At 45.2% G+C, this 17,697-nt stretch overlaps 1 pseudogene; it reads right to left on the bottom strand.

Annotated features, from left to right (window-relative positions):
• Positions 1-3,744: 3,744 nt before the first annotated feature.
• On the bottom strand, positions 3,745-4,563 carry LOC101285787 (RNA-binding protein 7-like; annotated as a pseudogene).
• Positions 4,564-17,697: the final 13,134 nt, after the last annotated feature.

Below are 17,697 nucleotides of genomic sequence, written 5' to 3'. Positions count from 1 at the left end.
CAAGTGCTTCATGGTCATTAGAATTATAGTACCTGAGAGGCCAGGGAGGGGGGTGCCCTTCATCAGTTTGGATTGATTTAAACTGAAAAAAATGATGGAAATTTGAAATCAGGTAGACTCAACATTCATACTTAGTCTTTGGTATAAGAAAAGGTGTGTGTGTGTGCATGTGCGTGTGTGTGTGTGTGTGTGTGTGTAAGAGAAACAGGTGAGAGAGAGAGAGAAGGGTCAGGGTGGGAAGGGCAGAATTCATCAAGGACAGTGAGCTGCTTTTCCACTGCCGTCATTGAAGCCTTTCAAGGTATTTCAGAGGAGGTAGATAATTATGGACCATATTTATTCTTTGTCTCTGTTGGCAGGGAGAGCTTTGTTTTCAGAGCTCTGCTTTGTCTACGGAATTAGATCTACGGTTATAATAATTTCACCTTGGGATGTCCCAAGACACAAACAGGGACATGAATATTAGCTCCACGTTCTCCCAAAAGAAGGCCTGTGGGTTTTGTTTTCATAGTAATTCTTAGCAGATTTCATCATAGAAAATACTGAGCCTCACAGAACCCAACAGAGCCTGATAGTTTGCTGGGGTTGCAGGAGAAGAGATCGCACAGCAGCCTCTGGACACAGAGAGTCCTTGAGACTCATGTTCAACCCCACAGCACAGTAGGATTGGGAGTCTCAGAAAAATTCAGTCTGGTTCCCAGACTCTTTCCTCACTGGCAGCTTTATTTGGCTGCATTACCTGGTAAATCGTTTAATTCTCCATCTTTCCTATGTGAAATACCCAAAGGCCTAAAAATCTTAGGAGCTATTTGATTAATTCAACAACGAGTGTCTCTCATCGTTTTTCAGCTGATTGCCTGAGACCCAGATTTGATCTAACTGGTTGGGAAGATACAATTAATCAGTTCTTTGATCACAGACTATTATTGCTATTTGTTATCTCTTCAAGACCAGATGGGTTTCTTTTCTAATTTTCAACTTTAAATTGCATAAGAAATTAAAATTCTACCACCTGCCTTTTTGTAATCTCTGTGTGTGGCTTGAATGGATGAAATTAAGCCTAAGGTTATTTGCTGAGCATTCACTCTGGCACTCTGTGTAATACTCAAAAAAAGCAAGGTACGGTCCTTCCTTTCAAGGAGCTTATAATCTAGTGGAAGGAGAAATGAGCTCAGAGCCATATGCACAGCTACTTGTTTTACTTAGCATTAGGGAATTATTCAAAGATAGTGGGAACACAGAAAAAGGACTAGTGTTCCCATTCATCTAGGAGCACCTTAGAAGGATTTATAGAACTAATTCCATTTGAACTTGGACTTGAGAGATAAGCAGGATTTTGAGTGGTAGTAATGGTCAGGGGTGTTGGGAACGGCAGAGGCACGATCTCTAAGGTAAAACGGTAGAGAGCGCACTTGAACAGAGGATTGTATGAGAGTTTCTGTAGGCGTAGGGCACCCACAGCCCCGACCAAGCAGGAAGGAGGCGATGATGGAAGATGGACAAGTTACTGTAGAGAATTTGCACAGCGGGGCAGTATGGAAGGATTCTGAGTTGCGGAGCCATAGAATTAGATCCATTTCTAGGACAATAACCAGGAAAATAAAGTGAAGGATGAAATGAAAGAGCTGGAGGAGACAGGAAGCAGGAAGGCCATCCAAGAGGCTGATGGAAGCCCAAAGAAGCAGAGCATCAATGGAAGAGAAAAGGAGGGATGGAAACAAGCTGGTTTCTACATGTTGTCTTCTCAATTTTCAGTCTTGGGTTTTCTTATGATCCTAGCTGATATCTCTCTCCCCTTATCTCCATATCTATCTATCTATCTATCTATGTATCATCTATCTATGTATCTGATTTTGTTTTTACTTAGTTCTCCTTTCCTTTCTTTAAATAATGGAATGCAAAGAAAGAAACAACCCCTTCCATCTTGACCCCTACATAACTTACAGAACATAATCATCTTAGACCACAGAAAAGGTTCCCATGTGTCACAGCTGTCACAATAGCTAAGAGGGCTCTGAATAATTATAAGAGGACAGTCATAGACGTTACATGATTAAACCTGGTTTTATACATCCTTACTCCCAGTCCTGCCTCAACTTCCCTGTCCCAGCAGAATATTCCTTGTTTTCCCTGTAGATAAGTTGATATCACATTTGATCAGCGATTGGCTGACTGAGGAAACATCTGTGCTCTTTTGGTTTCGTTTTCCTGTGTTTACAGTGATATAGCAAACGTTTGCATCTTTTTTGTTCATTTTTGTTTTGTTTTGTTTTCAATATATTAAAAAGCAACATAGTACAAATGTTGTAGTTAATATTGAAAAGGATCCAAATTTTTCAAGGAATGAATTTTTATAAACAAGTTCTACAATGAAAGGGAAACGGCATATTGATACATAAAAGTTTTGTTAAACAAGATTTTAAATTTTTTTTTTTTTAGAAGATGTTGGGGGTAGGAGTTTATTAATTAATTTATTTTTGCTGTGTTGGGTCTTCGTTTCTGTGCGAGGGCTTTCTCTAGTTGTGGCAAGCGGGGGCCACTCTTCATCGCGGTGCGCGGGCCTCTCGCTCTCGCGGCCTCTCTTGTTGCGGAGCACAGGCTCTAGACGCGCAGGCTCAGTAGTTGTGGCTCACGGGCCTAGTTGCTCCGCGGCATGTGGGATCTTCCCGGACCAGGGCTCGAACCTGTGTCCCCTGCACTGGCAGGTGGATTCTTAACCACTGTGCCACCAGGGAAGCCCCAAGACTTTAAAATGTTTAAATCAAAGTGTTTTAGACTAAATTCTTTCAAATGTTCAAACAAAAACAAAAAAAAAACCTGTACAATCTCCATAATAAAATGTGTCCTTGGACTTTGAAAATGTTAAAATTTTAGAAATTTGAGGATGGAGGCAGCACCTAAAGGTTTCGTGAACCTTTTTTCCCAAAAAAAGAATACTTTCAGTAAAATATTTTACTATTTTTATCTCACTATGCATTTACATTTTTGTTCTTCCAGAAAAAGATTTACATTAACACTGTATTTTTACTGTAAAAAAAATACATTTAGAGATATTTAACTTCCTGAGTGACTTCAGTCATACATCGAACATGATTTAATGAGCGAATTCTAAAATTTTATAATGAAATAGCGTGTGCAGATGTATACTTGTATGCTTACTTACCGTAAAACTCAAGATCATGTCATAGAACTTACACTTAAGTTCTCTAAGAAGTTAAATAATATGATTAATCCCCAAACTTGACCAAAAGGTTTTCTCAAACGTTAGTAAATTGAATTACTGAATTTACATTTTCTCATTTATTAACAAAATACTGAGTTATTTCAGACTATCAACTTGAATGTTTTCCATTATATACACCAAAAATCTGGTTCCCTAACAAGAAATTTCTTGCAATACAAAAAGATAACAGATAATTAAAATATTTGCTTCATAATACAAGTAATCTGTAAAATACATCCCTTCCTCAATTGTCTAAAATGATTAGGAATTGTGGCACTTTCTTTAGCATAAAACCCTTTCCTCTTCTTAAAACTCTGAGGTGAAATGTTATTTATGTAATAAAACTAGAACCACAATTTTTCTCATTTCTGTACTGGACTGCAATTAGGTTTTAAAAATTTTATAAAGAAATGTGGCAACTTGTAAAGCTGTTCTATAGAGTTTTTTTAAGAAAACATTCCCAGAAACAACTTAACAAAAGGGCCTAGAATGACCCTATGAAAACATCCTTTTAACACTTCTTAGTGTCGAGATGAGTGCCAATTTCCATCGCTACCACTGTCTCTTCTGTTATCATAGTCATGGCTCCAGCCATGAAGTGATTTCTCTCTTCATAGAAGAAATCATCTCTGCTTCCTCTGTAATGATGGTCGGACCCATGGTCAGTGTAATACTGTTCACGGCTATGTCTATCCACTACGTAAGGACGAGAATTCTGTCCGACATTTCGCTGTGATAATGGTGTATCTTGGTCCCACTGGGAGGTTGAAGATTGGTTAAAAGTATGATTATGTGACTGAGCTGATGGGGAAAATCCTGATTGATCCAGATGTGGAGAACCAAATTTCCCTCCATAGGACATCTGTCTCAAAGCACTGTTCATCACTGCTTGTCTCTGAAAATTTTCTGAAGAAGAAAAAGATCTTTGAATTATCGGTGTTGATGGAGTCATGTTATCCACTGTCCTTTCGTACCTGCTAGGAGACGTGGAAGTAGGGCTTGAACTTCCAACATGCTGCTGGGAATATGACAAACTGACCTCCTGTGAGGCATGGCTGCTTCCTGATCTAAACTGAAGTTTGATGGGCTTTCCAAAAAGTTTGATTCCGTTAAGCAGATTCATGGCATAAGGAACAGATAACTTCACGTTTGAAATTCACAAACGCAAACTGCTTTGGTTTACCATCCTTATCTTTTGGAATTTTCACTTTTATTACTGGCCCAGCCTGTTGGGTGCCAGGATGGACCGTCCCGCTTGTCCCAGGAAAGCGGGGATGGCCATTGGGCCGGGCCCTACCCAGGCCGGAAAACGAAAGGGAAAGCACGTTTGCATCTTTCATTGGTCCTGTACTTTTGTCCAACTGATTACATGTTAACTAATTGCTCCTTAGTGATTTTTAAAAATAAAATCTTCCAGCAGTTGACTAACAGACCCTGCTAACCAAGCGTTAAGATAATCCAAAAGATACCTTGAAGGGATCCTAATGGATTGTGTGTGGGTATCACGGGATGAGTATGAATACGTTTTAGAGAAAAGGAAAATGGTGCCTTATGACATTGTTTGTTGCCCCAGAGGTTGATGAATTACACTCGAGCCCCATTCTGTCCTTCAGAGACAAGGCATTTCACTTGCAGACATATCTTTTTTTTCGATTCCACTTCTTTATTTCATTCTCCCCAAGGGATCTCAGGCAAGTGCAGAGTTAGGCAACAAAGACTAGCAGGAAAACATCATCTAGGTGGGGTGTATTGGTTTCCATGGTTCCTGAGAAGTTAGAGTGAAGGAAGGAAGCGAAACTTGGGCACTGAAAGCAAATCTTCTATTCTTTCCTCCTTTCAATGCATAAACCCGTACAGAATCCCTCTGGGCAAGGGAGACAGAGCTCACTTAGTGATTCATTTAGATTCTGCATGAGAAGGAGATATTATTTTAGTCTTCATTATAAGAGGGGCCATTTCTTCAAATTGACCGTTTTTCCCTCTAACTCTTTTCCAAAGTAGCCTGTTTACAATCTACTCTTGTAGATTACAGTACTCAGTAGAGACAAGTAGGGAGACATTCAGACCTTGAAAAGCTTCAAGACATCCCACAGAGTTGGAATGCTTTTCTCAAAGGGAAAAAAATTCTGCAAATGTGTATGTACTTGCCTATGTGCCCGAAAGAGCCAGCTGGACAGACCATAAACAGCTCCCATTCAGGAACAACAAAAGCCCATGTCAGAAGTCAAGGGACAGGGGGCTGAGAACTAATAATAATTTTGCACTTACACAGCAGTTTTCATCTGAAGACCTCAGAGTGCTTTATAAACATTAATTAAATTGCCCCACAGCCCTGCGAGATGGCTGTGTATCACTGTTTCCAATTTACAGGGGGTGGAGGGAGGAGAAATGTGTGCCTGGAGTGAAGTTGGAACCAGGCCATGCTACAGTGCACGTGGATTGTGGACTCAGAAAAAGCAGTGGGACCTTTCCTCTGTGAATTTAAGGCTATGGTCACGTCTCATGGTACCTGCTTGACCAAGAAGGAGATGGTCTGGCAATAGGGCTGTCCAGGGCAACCCCTCAGCAGGACCCACCTCCTGCATAAGGCAGCCACCTGCACTGGGCTTGAGGGGCTCCGGCACGATCTCCCCGACAAACTCATTGCCATTATTACAAACGCATCCCTTCAGTGGGACTCATGAGGGCAAGTCAGGCCCACCTGAAATGCTGGCTCTGATTGCTTGGAAGTGTAGTCAGGACAGCTGCTTGGAGAAGGACCGTGATGGGTACTCAGCAGAAAATCCTATGATCGATTATTATCTGCCTTGCATTTGGGAAAAAGTAGGTGTGGGTTGAATTGTGTCCCTGAAAAGATACCTTTTTTTAAACAAAACTAATTTTATTGAAGTATAGTTGATTTACAATGTTGTGTTAATTTCTGCTGTACAGCAAAAGTGATTCAGTTATATATATATATGTTCCTTTTCATATTCTTTTCCATTATGGTTTATCACAGGATATTGAATATAGTTCCCTGTGCTACACAGTAGGACCTTGTTGTTTATCCATCCTACATATACTAGTTTGCATCGGCTCATCCCAAACTCCCACTCCATCCCTCCCCCCCCACCACTCCCTTGGCAATCACAAGTCTGTTCTCTATGTCTGTGAGTCTGTTTCTGTTTTGTAAATAAGTTCATTTGTGTCATATTTTAGATTCCACGTATAAGTGATATCATACGCTGTTTGTCTTTCTCCTTCTGACTCACTTCACTTAGTATGATCATTTCTAGGTCCATCCTTGTTGCTGCAAATGGCATCCTTTCATTCTCCCTGAAAAGATGTCTGGAAATCCTAACCCCGGTACCCATGCATGTGACTTCATTTGGAAATCGGGTCTTTGTAGATGTAAGAAGTTAAGATGAGGTCATACTGGATTAGAGTGGGCCCTGACTCTGAAGGCTGTGTCTCTGAGACAAGGGCAATCTGGATGCAGCCACAGAAAAGCGTGGTGCATGAGGATAGAGGCGGTGATTGGCGTGATGTGCGTACAAGCCAAATGACCAGGATTGCTGGCAACCACCAAAGCTAGAAGAGGCAAGGAAGGAGTCCTTCCTAGAGCCTTGGCAGGGAGCGCAGCCCTGCTGACACCTTGACTTCAAACTTTTGGCCTCTAGAATTATGAGAGAATAAAGTTTGTTCTTTTAAGCCACCCGTTAGAGGTGCTTTGTTACGACAGCCTTAGGAAATTAATACAATAGTCTAAATATTGGAAGTTGCAAATGCAGGATCATTAAAATGGTCGTTTATTTAAAGACACATCCCACCATTGTAATAAGCGAAGGAAAGTTTTCTGGAGAGATTGGGCTGTGACGATGGAGATGAGGATAGGGTGAGCACATCGTAATGATGGTGACAGTGACATCACTTAGTCCTCTGGCCTGGCACCCGCTGATGGTTCTTAGCCACTTAGATGTTTTGGCGTGTCAGTCCTGTTGGAACATGTTGAATTATAATTGTGAAAATTCATTTAACGCATCCCATTCCTTCATCCCTGTAATGACATAGAAAGAAAAACAAGGAAGGCAATTTGAAGCCCGATCAAGGATAGCAAAAGGCAAAAATAACCTACAAATAAGAAAAAGGAAAAATAAGATCCAAACACTGGGAAAATTAATCTGTCATGGGTGAAGTTGCAGACATTTGGGGCAAGAGATCATCTGTTGTATTCGTCTTTCATCTTGCCCTTTGCAGGCTCCCTTTAAAAAATACAAACAGCCCTGGGATGGGCAACACATATAAAACAATACAATCATGTCAGGCTTTGGAGTCAGACAGATGTGAATGGAAATCCAGGCTCTGTCATTTACCATCTCTACGGTATTAAGGAAGTCACTTGACCTCTCAGTGCCTTAATTTACTCATCCGCTAAGTGGGTGTAATGATATTCTCAAACGTTTGTTGTCAGAATTAAATGAGTTAATATCTGTTTCAAAGCCTGCTCTATAGTATGTAGAGTATTATCAGTAGCGTTTGCTTCTGCTCAATAAATAGCTTTCCTTCCCGTGGAGAGTGGATAAGGTGGGATAGGCAAGCTGGAGACGGGGCAGAGGGAGAGGCTGGGGGAGATGACCCAGTTGAAAGATCCTGCCTAACGGAGTCTGCCATTGGACTGTGGTTTGAGGGGAAGTTGCTTCCTTCTCCCTGTAGCCTCAGGGTGGCCCTGCCCCCAAGATTCTCCTTTCCTCCTTGGCTAAGGTCCCTCAGAGCTGGGGGCGTGACAGAGTGCCCACAGTACACTGCTGTGGGCAATGGAGCTGTTTCCTTGTCTGCCTTTGCTCTCTGAGCAGGGCCCACATCCAGGGAACTGGAGCTGGGGAACCCCTGGAGGCGGCTCCAGCTGTCAGCGGAGTCCTTTCCTCAGGCTGGGATCCAAGAAGTGTCAAGAAAGGAAGCAGAAGTTGTTCCTATCAGACTGGGCCGAGCAGTCAACAACCTCACCTTCTTTGATAGTGATCTTTGAGCCCCAGTTAAATGGGTCAACTCCTATTTACCCAAAAAGAAACAACCTTGCCAAACGGTTCATCATCATCTTTTTTTTTGTTTTGTGTTTTTTTTAACAAATGTGGTCAAGTTTTGAGTGTAACTTCTTATTTCCCCAGGCTCCACACAACCAAAGGCATGAGTGACAGCCTTGATCAAAATATAAATATTTTAACGTTGAGTTCCCCCACCAGATATGGCTGGTAATAAACACAGACCCAGACCCTGTGGGTCCTGAGTGGCCCACCATTGCGCTTGGCCACCATCATGTTTTCCTCTTGGGATGGCCATGCCGCTCTCACTCTGCCACCTGGTGGACTGGTTCTGCAACTGCATTTCCCATACCTGTGGCTTAGGTCTCAGGAGACTGTTGCTTTGTTGCTGTTCCTGCGGCTGTTGGGCCCATGAACATGGGAAAGGCCTCTTTCGTCAATAAAATCTCCCTAAATAAGAAGTTAGCTAATTGCAATTTCTTTCAGTTCCTAGAATTGGGGCACTTTCTACCTCCCAATGCTGCATTCAGAAATATCTTGCCCCCCTACCATTAGCCAAAACCCCTAGCCGGGCCCAGGCACTTGTCAATGACTCTCCTTTGACCAAACTTTAATCAACCTCCTGGGAGCCCTCGACTGGACTAGGCATGACCTTGGGCTTCCTTCTCCGTCCTTGTAGAAACCAGTTTGAGCAAGAATCCTATAAAGCCAGTTTAGTGAAAACTCCCCACCTTTGGTGTCTGACTACCCTTGATATCACGCTGGTATCAGCAAGAATTCTGTCGAGTCATTCTCACAAGAATTCCCATACCCGGGCTTCCCTGGTGGCACAGTGGTTGGGGGTCTGCCTGCCGATGCAGGGGACACGGGTTTGTGTCCTGGTCCGGGAGGATCCCGCGTGCCGCGGAGCGGCTGGGCCCGTGAGCCATGGCCGCTGAGCCTGTACGTCCGGAGCCTGTGCCCCGCAACGGGAGAGACCGCAACAGTGAGAGGCCCGCGTACTGCAAAAAAAAAAAAAAAAAGAATTCCCGTAGCCACGATGTCTCTCCTTAGAGTTTTCCATCCACTGACCCTCACTCTGCTCCTTCACTACGAATCCCCACTGTCCTTGTTAGAGTCAGAGTTAAGCCTGGTCTCTGTCCCCTACCACAACCCCCCACTGTAGTAGCCTTACCGTCGCTAGCAAGTGTCAGAAATCATTTTTTCTTTGACACATTTCAGCTGTCACTGCAGGAGGCATCCCTGTCCACCTGGGCATCCCAGGCTGGAGCAGACTTTTTTTCCTCTCTGAGACTCTTCATCCCAGAAAGGTCCTGCCTGACCCATCAGATTTAAAGTCTCCCAATAATGTCTCCCAGGAGGACTACTGAGGTTGGCAGTCATATATCTTAGGTTTGGGAGGGCATTCATAATTTCGAATCACCTTTCTCACAGCCAACAAATAAGTCCTGAATTTCTGGTTTAAATAAAAATTTTCTGTGTTTTCTGCTTTGGCTCTGGGTCTTCCTCCTGATCACCCCAGCTGGTGTCAGCATTACATGCCGCGGGCTCACATTGTCCCTTTCAAATGTCCAGCCTTCTCCTTCAGCCTCAGAGCCTGCGTCTCTGTCTCCACCTTCCCCGCAACTTAGCTCAGGATCACAGCCAACTGACTGGCTGTGGCCGGCTAGGCTTGCTTTCTCAGGTCCCCGGGACTAGACAGGAGCCCAGGAGAAGAGGAGAGGAAGGGATGTGGCTTCGTTCTCTCTCTCCTCCCTGCCTCCCTGCCTAGAGCGTCAGGCCGCTGGGCAGGTGATGCGTTCATCTGGCTATTTCTTCCTCCTGAAAATCCAACCCCATTATCCCTGATACCAAATCCTTGGTAAAGAGAGGGCCAGGCTGAGCCTCGAACATGAAGACAGGAAGTGAAGGTAGCCCTGAGATTCTGGGCATAAGAAAGCACCAGTTAAGAGACGGAGAGAAAAGAGATCGTATGTGGCGCCTCTCTGCTGGGAACGGGGACCGGACATGCATGAGGAGCCTGAGATCTGCGCCAGGCACTTTCCATCCATTAGCTTTTCCCACGTTATAGATTAGATAACTGAACCTCAGAGAGGTTAAATAGTGTCCCCAGATACCGTAGCTCAGGAGTGGAGCCAGGATTCGGACTTGGGTCTGCAGATTTATTTGACTTCTATGCTCCAGCTCTTTCCACCAAACCCTATTCCTCCCATGGGGGAGAAATGTGTACGCTCCTAGGGACAGGGATGAAGTCCTCCCACGTCTTCTATAGGAGAAGCCTGGCTGCCTTCGGTCAACCACCCCTCTGTGCCTTGGATCTTGTTACCATTCATGCCGTTTCTAATAACATATTCGTAGTAATCTCTGAGGTGACAGACATGGCCCCAGTCCGCAGACATCTGGAAGGGCTCAGGGCTGCCATGACCACTGGCACAGGCTCCAGGCTCAGCCGGTACCTGCTGTGGACCTCGGATGCCTGGAATCAGATCCCCAGGCTGGGCAAGGGACAAGCAAAATGGCAACCAGGCCTGGGAGGTTCCCCTGAGATGGAGCCATGCGCTATGGCCCTTTGGTAAGGCCGATCTGTTCAGCAAGCCCCTGGGAAGTAGAAAACCCAGCCTGACAAGTGACCTTGACAGAATTACAGCAGTAATATTTTCAGTCGGTTGAGCTAGTCTTGGCCAATTTCTCTAGAGCATTAGGTGCAAACGTAAGTCTGCTTCTCCACATTGCACACGCCTGTGCTGGCCTCTCCCCCTCCACCGTTTAAAGTATTTATCCTGTGGCTTGTACAAGCCATGTCCTTCTCTTCCCCAGTGAGAGTGAGAGTCTCCAGGCTTCCTTGCCCGCCGCTGGATGTGCAGCGAAGCAGTGAGGACAAGAATCTTGTTCCAAGCCCATCAGGCCGGGCTAGCATTGGATGACCTCCTGCACCAGCCAGCCTGTCTTTTGGGGATTGAAATTGATTTTCCTCTTTTCTGTGTGTGAGCACAGCCCAAGGTACAGCTCCGTTACCAACGCCCATCTCAGGTGTGCATTTACAGGTGAACAGTGATACCCTTAAAAAGATAAATGGGGGCTTCCCTGGTGGCGCAGTGGTTGAGAGTCCGCCTGCCGATGCAGGGGACACGGATTCGTGCCCCGGTCCAGGAAGATCCCACATGCCGCGGAGCGGCTGGGCCCGTGAGCCATGGCCGCTGAGCCTGCGTGTCCGGAGCCTGTGCTCCACAACGGGAGAGGCCGCAGCAGTGAGAGGCCCGCATACCGCAATAAAAAGATAAATGGGAAAAGTTCTTTAAGAATGTCCTCTGTCACCTCTGCAGATGAACAGGATGTCTGCTTACATTTCCAAAGAGTAGCTTTTAATTTCTCCATGCCGTTGTGTGTGTGTGTGTGTGTGTGTGTGTGTGTGTGTGTGTGTCTGTACAGGGCTGGGGGTGAGAGGTTTCTGAAGCTGTGAGAGAAAATGTGTAAAACTCCAAATTCTTGTCCACATGGCCAGCCTGAGATCAAGGCATGCAAGGTGCTTGCCTCTGGTGCCAGCTTTAAGGAGGTAACCAAAAAGTCAGTACTCAGAATGTGTTAATGTCATACATTAAAAAAAATCAAAATTAATGCAAAAAATCCACTGTGAGCAACATATCAAAATTTTAAATAAACAAATAGTTGACATCACTGGTTTTTCCCTTTGTTTCAGATTCCAATACGACTCGACGTGGCACTTTAAAAACTTTTGATGTGATGTTCATCACGGATTTTTTAACATTAATTTTAATTTTTTAACTATTGCATGAAGATATTATTTATCTTGATTACTGAGTTTTTCCTGGTGTCCCTTTAAGTTTTGCAAGCCAGGGGACTTGCCTCTCCCTGGTCTCAGCCCCCTTCAGACATGGCCCGAGTCAGAGGCAGGGCTGTTTTTGAGAACAGCTGAAGATACTAGCTGGCGTTTATATTCAGCCTCCGAATTGAAAATGAGTTGTTGAACTCTTCCTCTACATGGTAACTGTCTGAGCCCAGAATGGCATTTGGATTTCGTCATTGACTTGGTCCCAGCTAAAGTTATCCTGAGTGCCAAGCAGGAGTAAAGGAGGATTGGCTCTCTTGGGGATAGTGTCAATTCTGTATATACCATGGATGCCCCGAGAACTGTCCAGGCCACGGGAGGATACACCGAGGCTCCTGGTGGCTGTTCAAGTTTAATTTTTATGCCCAGTCCTTGCTGATGATATCTGTAGAAGAACCTCAACCTCCTCTCCCAAGCTGCCCAGTTCATTGCTCAGCTGGGTACTCAGAGCCCTTCTCCCCGCCCCCCCCGGCCCCCGACATCAAAATCACTGGTATCCCCAGTAGCCACAGTCTGTGGGGGTATCACTTCAGTAGCTGCCTTTTAAAGATACAGCCCGGTGCTTCTGGAAAAGCGAGCTATTTTGTAATTGTAAAATTGACCTCTGTTCCACAGCCCTACTACACACTGGTGTATTTCCTGGCAAATCCATCTAACCCCAAATTAAATGACATTTCCTGGCAAGAGATGGAACAGTGGTTGAAAATATCATAGCAACAGCTCCGTTCAACTTGCAGTATTCCTTTACATTCAATATCTCAGGTCTTTCCTGGGTCTATTAACTGGCAAGTTTAAGGGGCAACATTGTGGGCTTGGAGTCTTGCCATTTGGAATAAGAGGCCAGCGAGAGGCTGCCTGACTCTGGTTTTCAGTTTTACTTTTTCCAGTGTATTCTTTCCCATCTCAAACCTGCCCCTCCTCCTCCTGTATGCTTTCTTTCAGGAGTCGACATCAGTGCCTATACCCAAACACACAGGCCCAGCTTTACCTCCTTAACCGTTTAGATCCCATCCTGCTGCCAGAAGGATCCTGTGAGAATGTTGATGTGATCATGTCATTTTATTGTTTAGAACCCTCTGCAACAACCCCTCCTAGCCTGGAAGGTAAGGTTCAAGGTTCCTGTTTTGCCTCTGCCCACCTCACTGGGCTCATGGCTCACTGTTCTTCCCACCCGAACACTTGCAACCCTGGCTCAACCCCTGGGCCTTTGCACACACCCTCCCTCTTGTCACGCTCCAGCTTCCTGTCTTAGGGTAACTGTATGGCTGCCAACCTTCTCGGAATGAGAGACCAGGTGGCAGTGGGGTCTTAGGGTCCTGCATGTGGACTTTCACTTAGAGCCCTGATGTCAGTAGGGTACCAGCCCCCTGTCCTCCCACATACCTGATGGTCTTGATTCCAGAGCCTCTCATGTACATTTCACTCCCACATAAGACCCCTGTACCTCCTAGTAGTTGGGGATGGGGACCAATTGCCTGGCTGGACCAGCTAATGAAGTAGCCTGGGAGATCTTGCCTCTTTCATGACTGGAAACAATCAGTCCTCTTGTTTTCACTTTCCTGTCTTCCTCCCATCTTCAAGGACACTCAGAGCCTCCACTGCGGGAACCTTTCTAGGGTTCTAGAGAGCAGATCGTTATTTATCGTTGATATCCCTTTTCGGAGGCACTTAAGGTATGGCTTTCTCAGATTGGCTAACATCCTTGGTCTGACTTCATTTTACTTATCTGTAAAATGATAAAAATATGTTATCTCACTTTCAATTCCATTAAAGGAGTTGAATGAGCTAATCTCTCAGGTGACTTCTGAGACAGGACTATCTTATGCTTCGTCAAGGAGTTTAGATTTGTGGGCATGTTGGATTCCTCTTTCTTTCCTAGCTGACTGTGGTTGGAGGGAAATCAGACACATTGGCTCCAGGAGAATCTGGCAAATTAACATACATTTGTTTTTAAGTTAAAGCTTGTGCAGTACCTTTTTTTTTTTCTTTTAATGATTCCTCATCTTAGTAGAGTTTTTGATTACTTGACAATGATATTGTGGATAGTACGTTGGATAAGAGAGTTTGTGAAAGGAAGCAACCAGGGTTTCATGCTCAGGAGGAACCGAAGGGCCTAGAGAGGCGTGAGTGACATCACCCCAGGCAGAGGGAGTGACCTGTGTCCCCTCTGTGACTTGGCGGGTGACGGTGTAAGGTTCAGGAATAGATGTTATTGGACCAATTAAATAGAGCCCTTAAAAAAGACCAAGTTTGCATTGTGCTTTCCAAGAGTGGGCCGTGATTTTGATTTAAGTACCCACAAGCCACAGAAGTCTGAGATGCATTACGACTCAACGTATGTAACTGTTGCAGAGTGTGCAGGGGATGGCCCTGGATTGCTGCCCTGGGAGTCACGTGCGGTCACTGCTGGCAACAGCCCGTCACCCGGGCACTGCTTTCCTGGCAAGCGTGGACCAGCGTGTAGGGCTGCCATGATTCTGGAAGGGAAAAGGAGCAGATGTGCCCCTCCGCTGACTCCTCGGCCTGCCTTGGGACGCATTTGCACGTTGCATGGGGGCTCTGATACCCCAAGGCGTACGGTTGCCTTTGGTTAATTGTTATGACCATGTGTGAGAAGAATTCTGGGTGCAATTGCCAACTCTTTCATTGGGGCCAGAAATGGAAAAATCTTTCAAACAGAAAATGAAGTTTGGTTTGGCATTCTGATAGATCGTTAGCTAGCCTGAAAATGTACACTTGGCTTTGCTGGTAGGCTGGAGGAGAGGCATAGTAACTTTGCAGGGTTTAGACATGCTGCCCGTGGAGACCAGCGTCCTGTCCCATGGGCCCCACAGAGCCCTGGGACTGGTTCTGCTTCAGACCAGACACTCCTGCCTCATCTCCTTACCGTTGGGGGGAGGGTGGGCACTCCGCAGGGTCTCGCTTACCTGGCATGGGCATTTGGCTGTCACACTTGGGCTTTTCCATCTTGGTGCCCCCGAGGCTGCGCTGGCTCCGTCTAAGTGCTGCCCCCCAAGGGACTTGGCCTCACTTCTGCCTCTGCCTCCCCTGCACGGTCTACACCTGGAAGTTCCGAGTGGACACTGCTGTCATTTCTTCTTATGTCTGAGTCCCCTCTTGACAAGCTGGTGACCCTGGAGGATTTTGTCTGGTTTTGTTTTGTTTTTTGGTTACACGGCTCCCACACGCATAGTTTACCCAACTTCTGACGTGACTAGATTTCATCCCATGTGGAAAGAAATGTAGCAATCTTTGGACATCCACAGCTGGGTTTGGAAGCAAGTTGATATCACTGATGACGTGTGGATTACACAGATTTATGTGACAAGCTTGTCTGGCCAGCCATACCATCAAGGCCACAAACCCCGGTCCTTTCCAAACTGTAACCAAAACTTATCTGTATCTCAAAGTATCATAGACTCGAATGAGGACTGATGCCAGAATGAGTTACGAGTTGACTCTATGTGAGGGGGGAAGAGGGGTGGGAACAGGGAAGACCAGAGGGTGAGATATGGGGGCCTGGTGGATAGAGGAGGTGCGGGCTGACAGCTTGAGTGATGAAAAGGGGGAATTCTAAGGAAACAAAGTAGACTATTCAAAAATTGATCTCTGGGACTTGATGTTGGCATAGCTCACAGGGGAAGTGGAAAAGGACAGGGGCTGGATGTGCCCTTAGGGTCCTTCTGTGGAGTGTGAACGCTGACAGCGCTCGTCACTTCCTTTAAGACTTGACTCTGAGCCTCAGTTCCTGCTGCTGTTGACACCATGAAGACTAAACAGTCAACCGTCACGGATGCGCACTGGAACTTTTTTTTCTTTTTTTTTTTGCAGTACGCGGGCCTCTCACTGCTGTGGTCTCTCCCGTTGCGGAGCACAGCCTCCGGACGCGCAGGCTCAGCGGCCATGGCTCACGGGCCCAGCCGCTCCGCGGCATGTGGGATCTTCCCGGACCGGGGCACGAACCCGTGTCCCCTGCATCGGCAGGCAGACTCTCAACCACTGCGCCACCAGGGAAGCCCCGCACTGGAACTTTTAAGAGTCTGTTTCAAAGTATGGAGTACAGCGGAACTGTCCAGGGGTCACTGAGCTCCCCACGGTAACTGGAGGTCAGATGTTAGAACTGGGCCGGTGCAGGAGGAAGGGGGTCATTTGCCTGTGGACCAGTGTGAATAGAGCCTGGGTGAGTAATATAAGAGAAAATACTTTAGGAGGAAATCCAAGTGAAAGCCAAGCAGGCCATCCTCAGGGGCAGAGTATGTTGTATTTTCTGTACCTTTCAGACCGTGGCCTCGGAAACCCATAGACAGTACACCACCAAGAGGAAGCCTTAATTAAACTGCGGACTTCGGGTACTTATGATGTGTCGATGGAGGATCATGGGTTGTAACACATGGACCACTCTGGCGGGCGATGTTGGTAATAGGGGCTGTGTACATGCAGGTTTATGGGAAATATCTGTACCTTCCCTCAATTTTGCTGAGAGCCTATAAGTGTTCTAAAGAGGTAAAGTCTTAATACAAATTTAAAGTAAAACTGTGTCCTAGCAAGCAGACCCTAGATGTTGATCCCACCTGACCAATAAGGAACAGACCACCACCACCCTTGGACCTGGGCATTTAAACCTTTATTAATACAAAGTAGTTCTTTCTTTCTTTCCTTTTTTTTCTTTTAAAAGAATCAATTCATACGGTGGCTCAGTTTGGTTTGAGGTTATTTGAAGCTGTATGTGAACATGTAGTAAGGCCCCTTCTTCCAGATGTTGTAGTTGTGTATTTGATTTTAATAATTCTAAATACAATATTTTATATTCATTCCTACCATATCGAATTGTCTTTGATTTGGCCCATTTTTCCAGCTTGCCAAGATCTTTTTGAGACTGAGGTCTGTTTTCCAATATGTTATATGTTATCCTCAGCTTTCTGGAATTTGATATTCATGTTTGCTATGCTTTTATTGACAAAAAGTGTTGAAAGATAAGGTGAGGAACAATTTCTCTAGAATTCTGTTGGTGATCCCTTTCCAGCTTAATGTATCAATCCATTAATCCAATCTTTCTGGGTAATTTTAATCAGTTTGCTATTGATCACCTAAGTCAATATGCCAGATACAGAGTCTATTCCCCTTTAATGGCTAGTGGTCATGCTGCCCGGACCATGCCCTTAGCATCCTTCCTGTCTAGACCACATCACTTCTAAGGAAAACTCCTTTACTTAACCTCCTACCTAAGCAGCTTGCTTTCTACCCTGTGGTCATTGCCCCTTGCTGGCTCATCCTGACTCAAGTGCAGCAATCCTGTCACCTTTGGCCTCACGCAAAAAGCTGGACCAATCATATTCTCTAATTGTAAAATCTGAACTAAGGAAAATGAAAGGAATTTTATACTTTCAATAAATCTAGCAGTGAAGAAAAATAGCCTGAGGTTGAGTTGGGGCTGAGGAAAGCCAAAACTTGCCTCTCTCTGGAGAGAGAGGTGATGACAAGGATTGGAAGCTTCTTTTGTATCTTAGATCATTCTGAGAACTTTAGGAAAGCTATGGACTCTCTCCCCTGAGAAATATATAAATTAACGTATATACAGCATTTTGCTTACAGTTTCAAGATGTTTATAG

The sequence above is a fragment of the Orcinus orca genome, chromosome 10 (genome assembly GCF_937001465.1).
Source record: "Orcinus orca chromosome 10, mOrcOrc1.1, whole genome shotgun sequence".
Taxonomy (NCBI): Eukaryota; Metazoa; Chordata; class Mammalia; order Artiodactyla; family Delphinidae; genus Orcinus; species Orcinus orca.
This window is presented reverse-complemented; position numbering and strand designations above follow the sequence as displayed.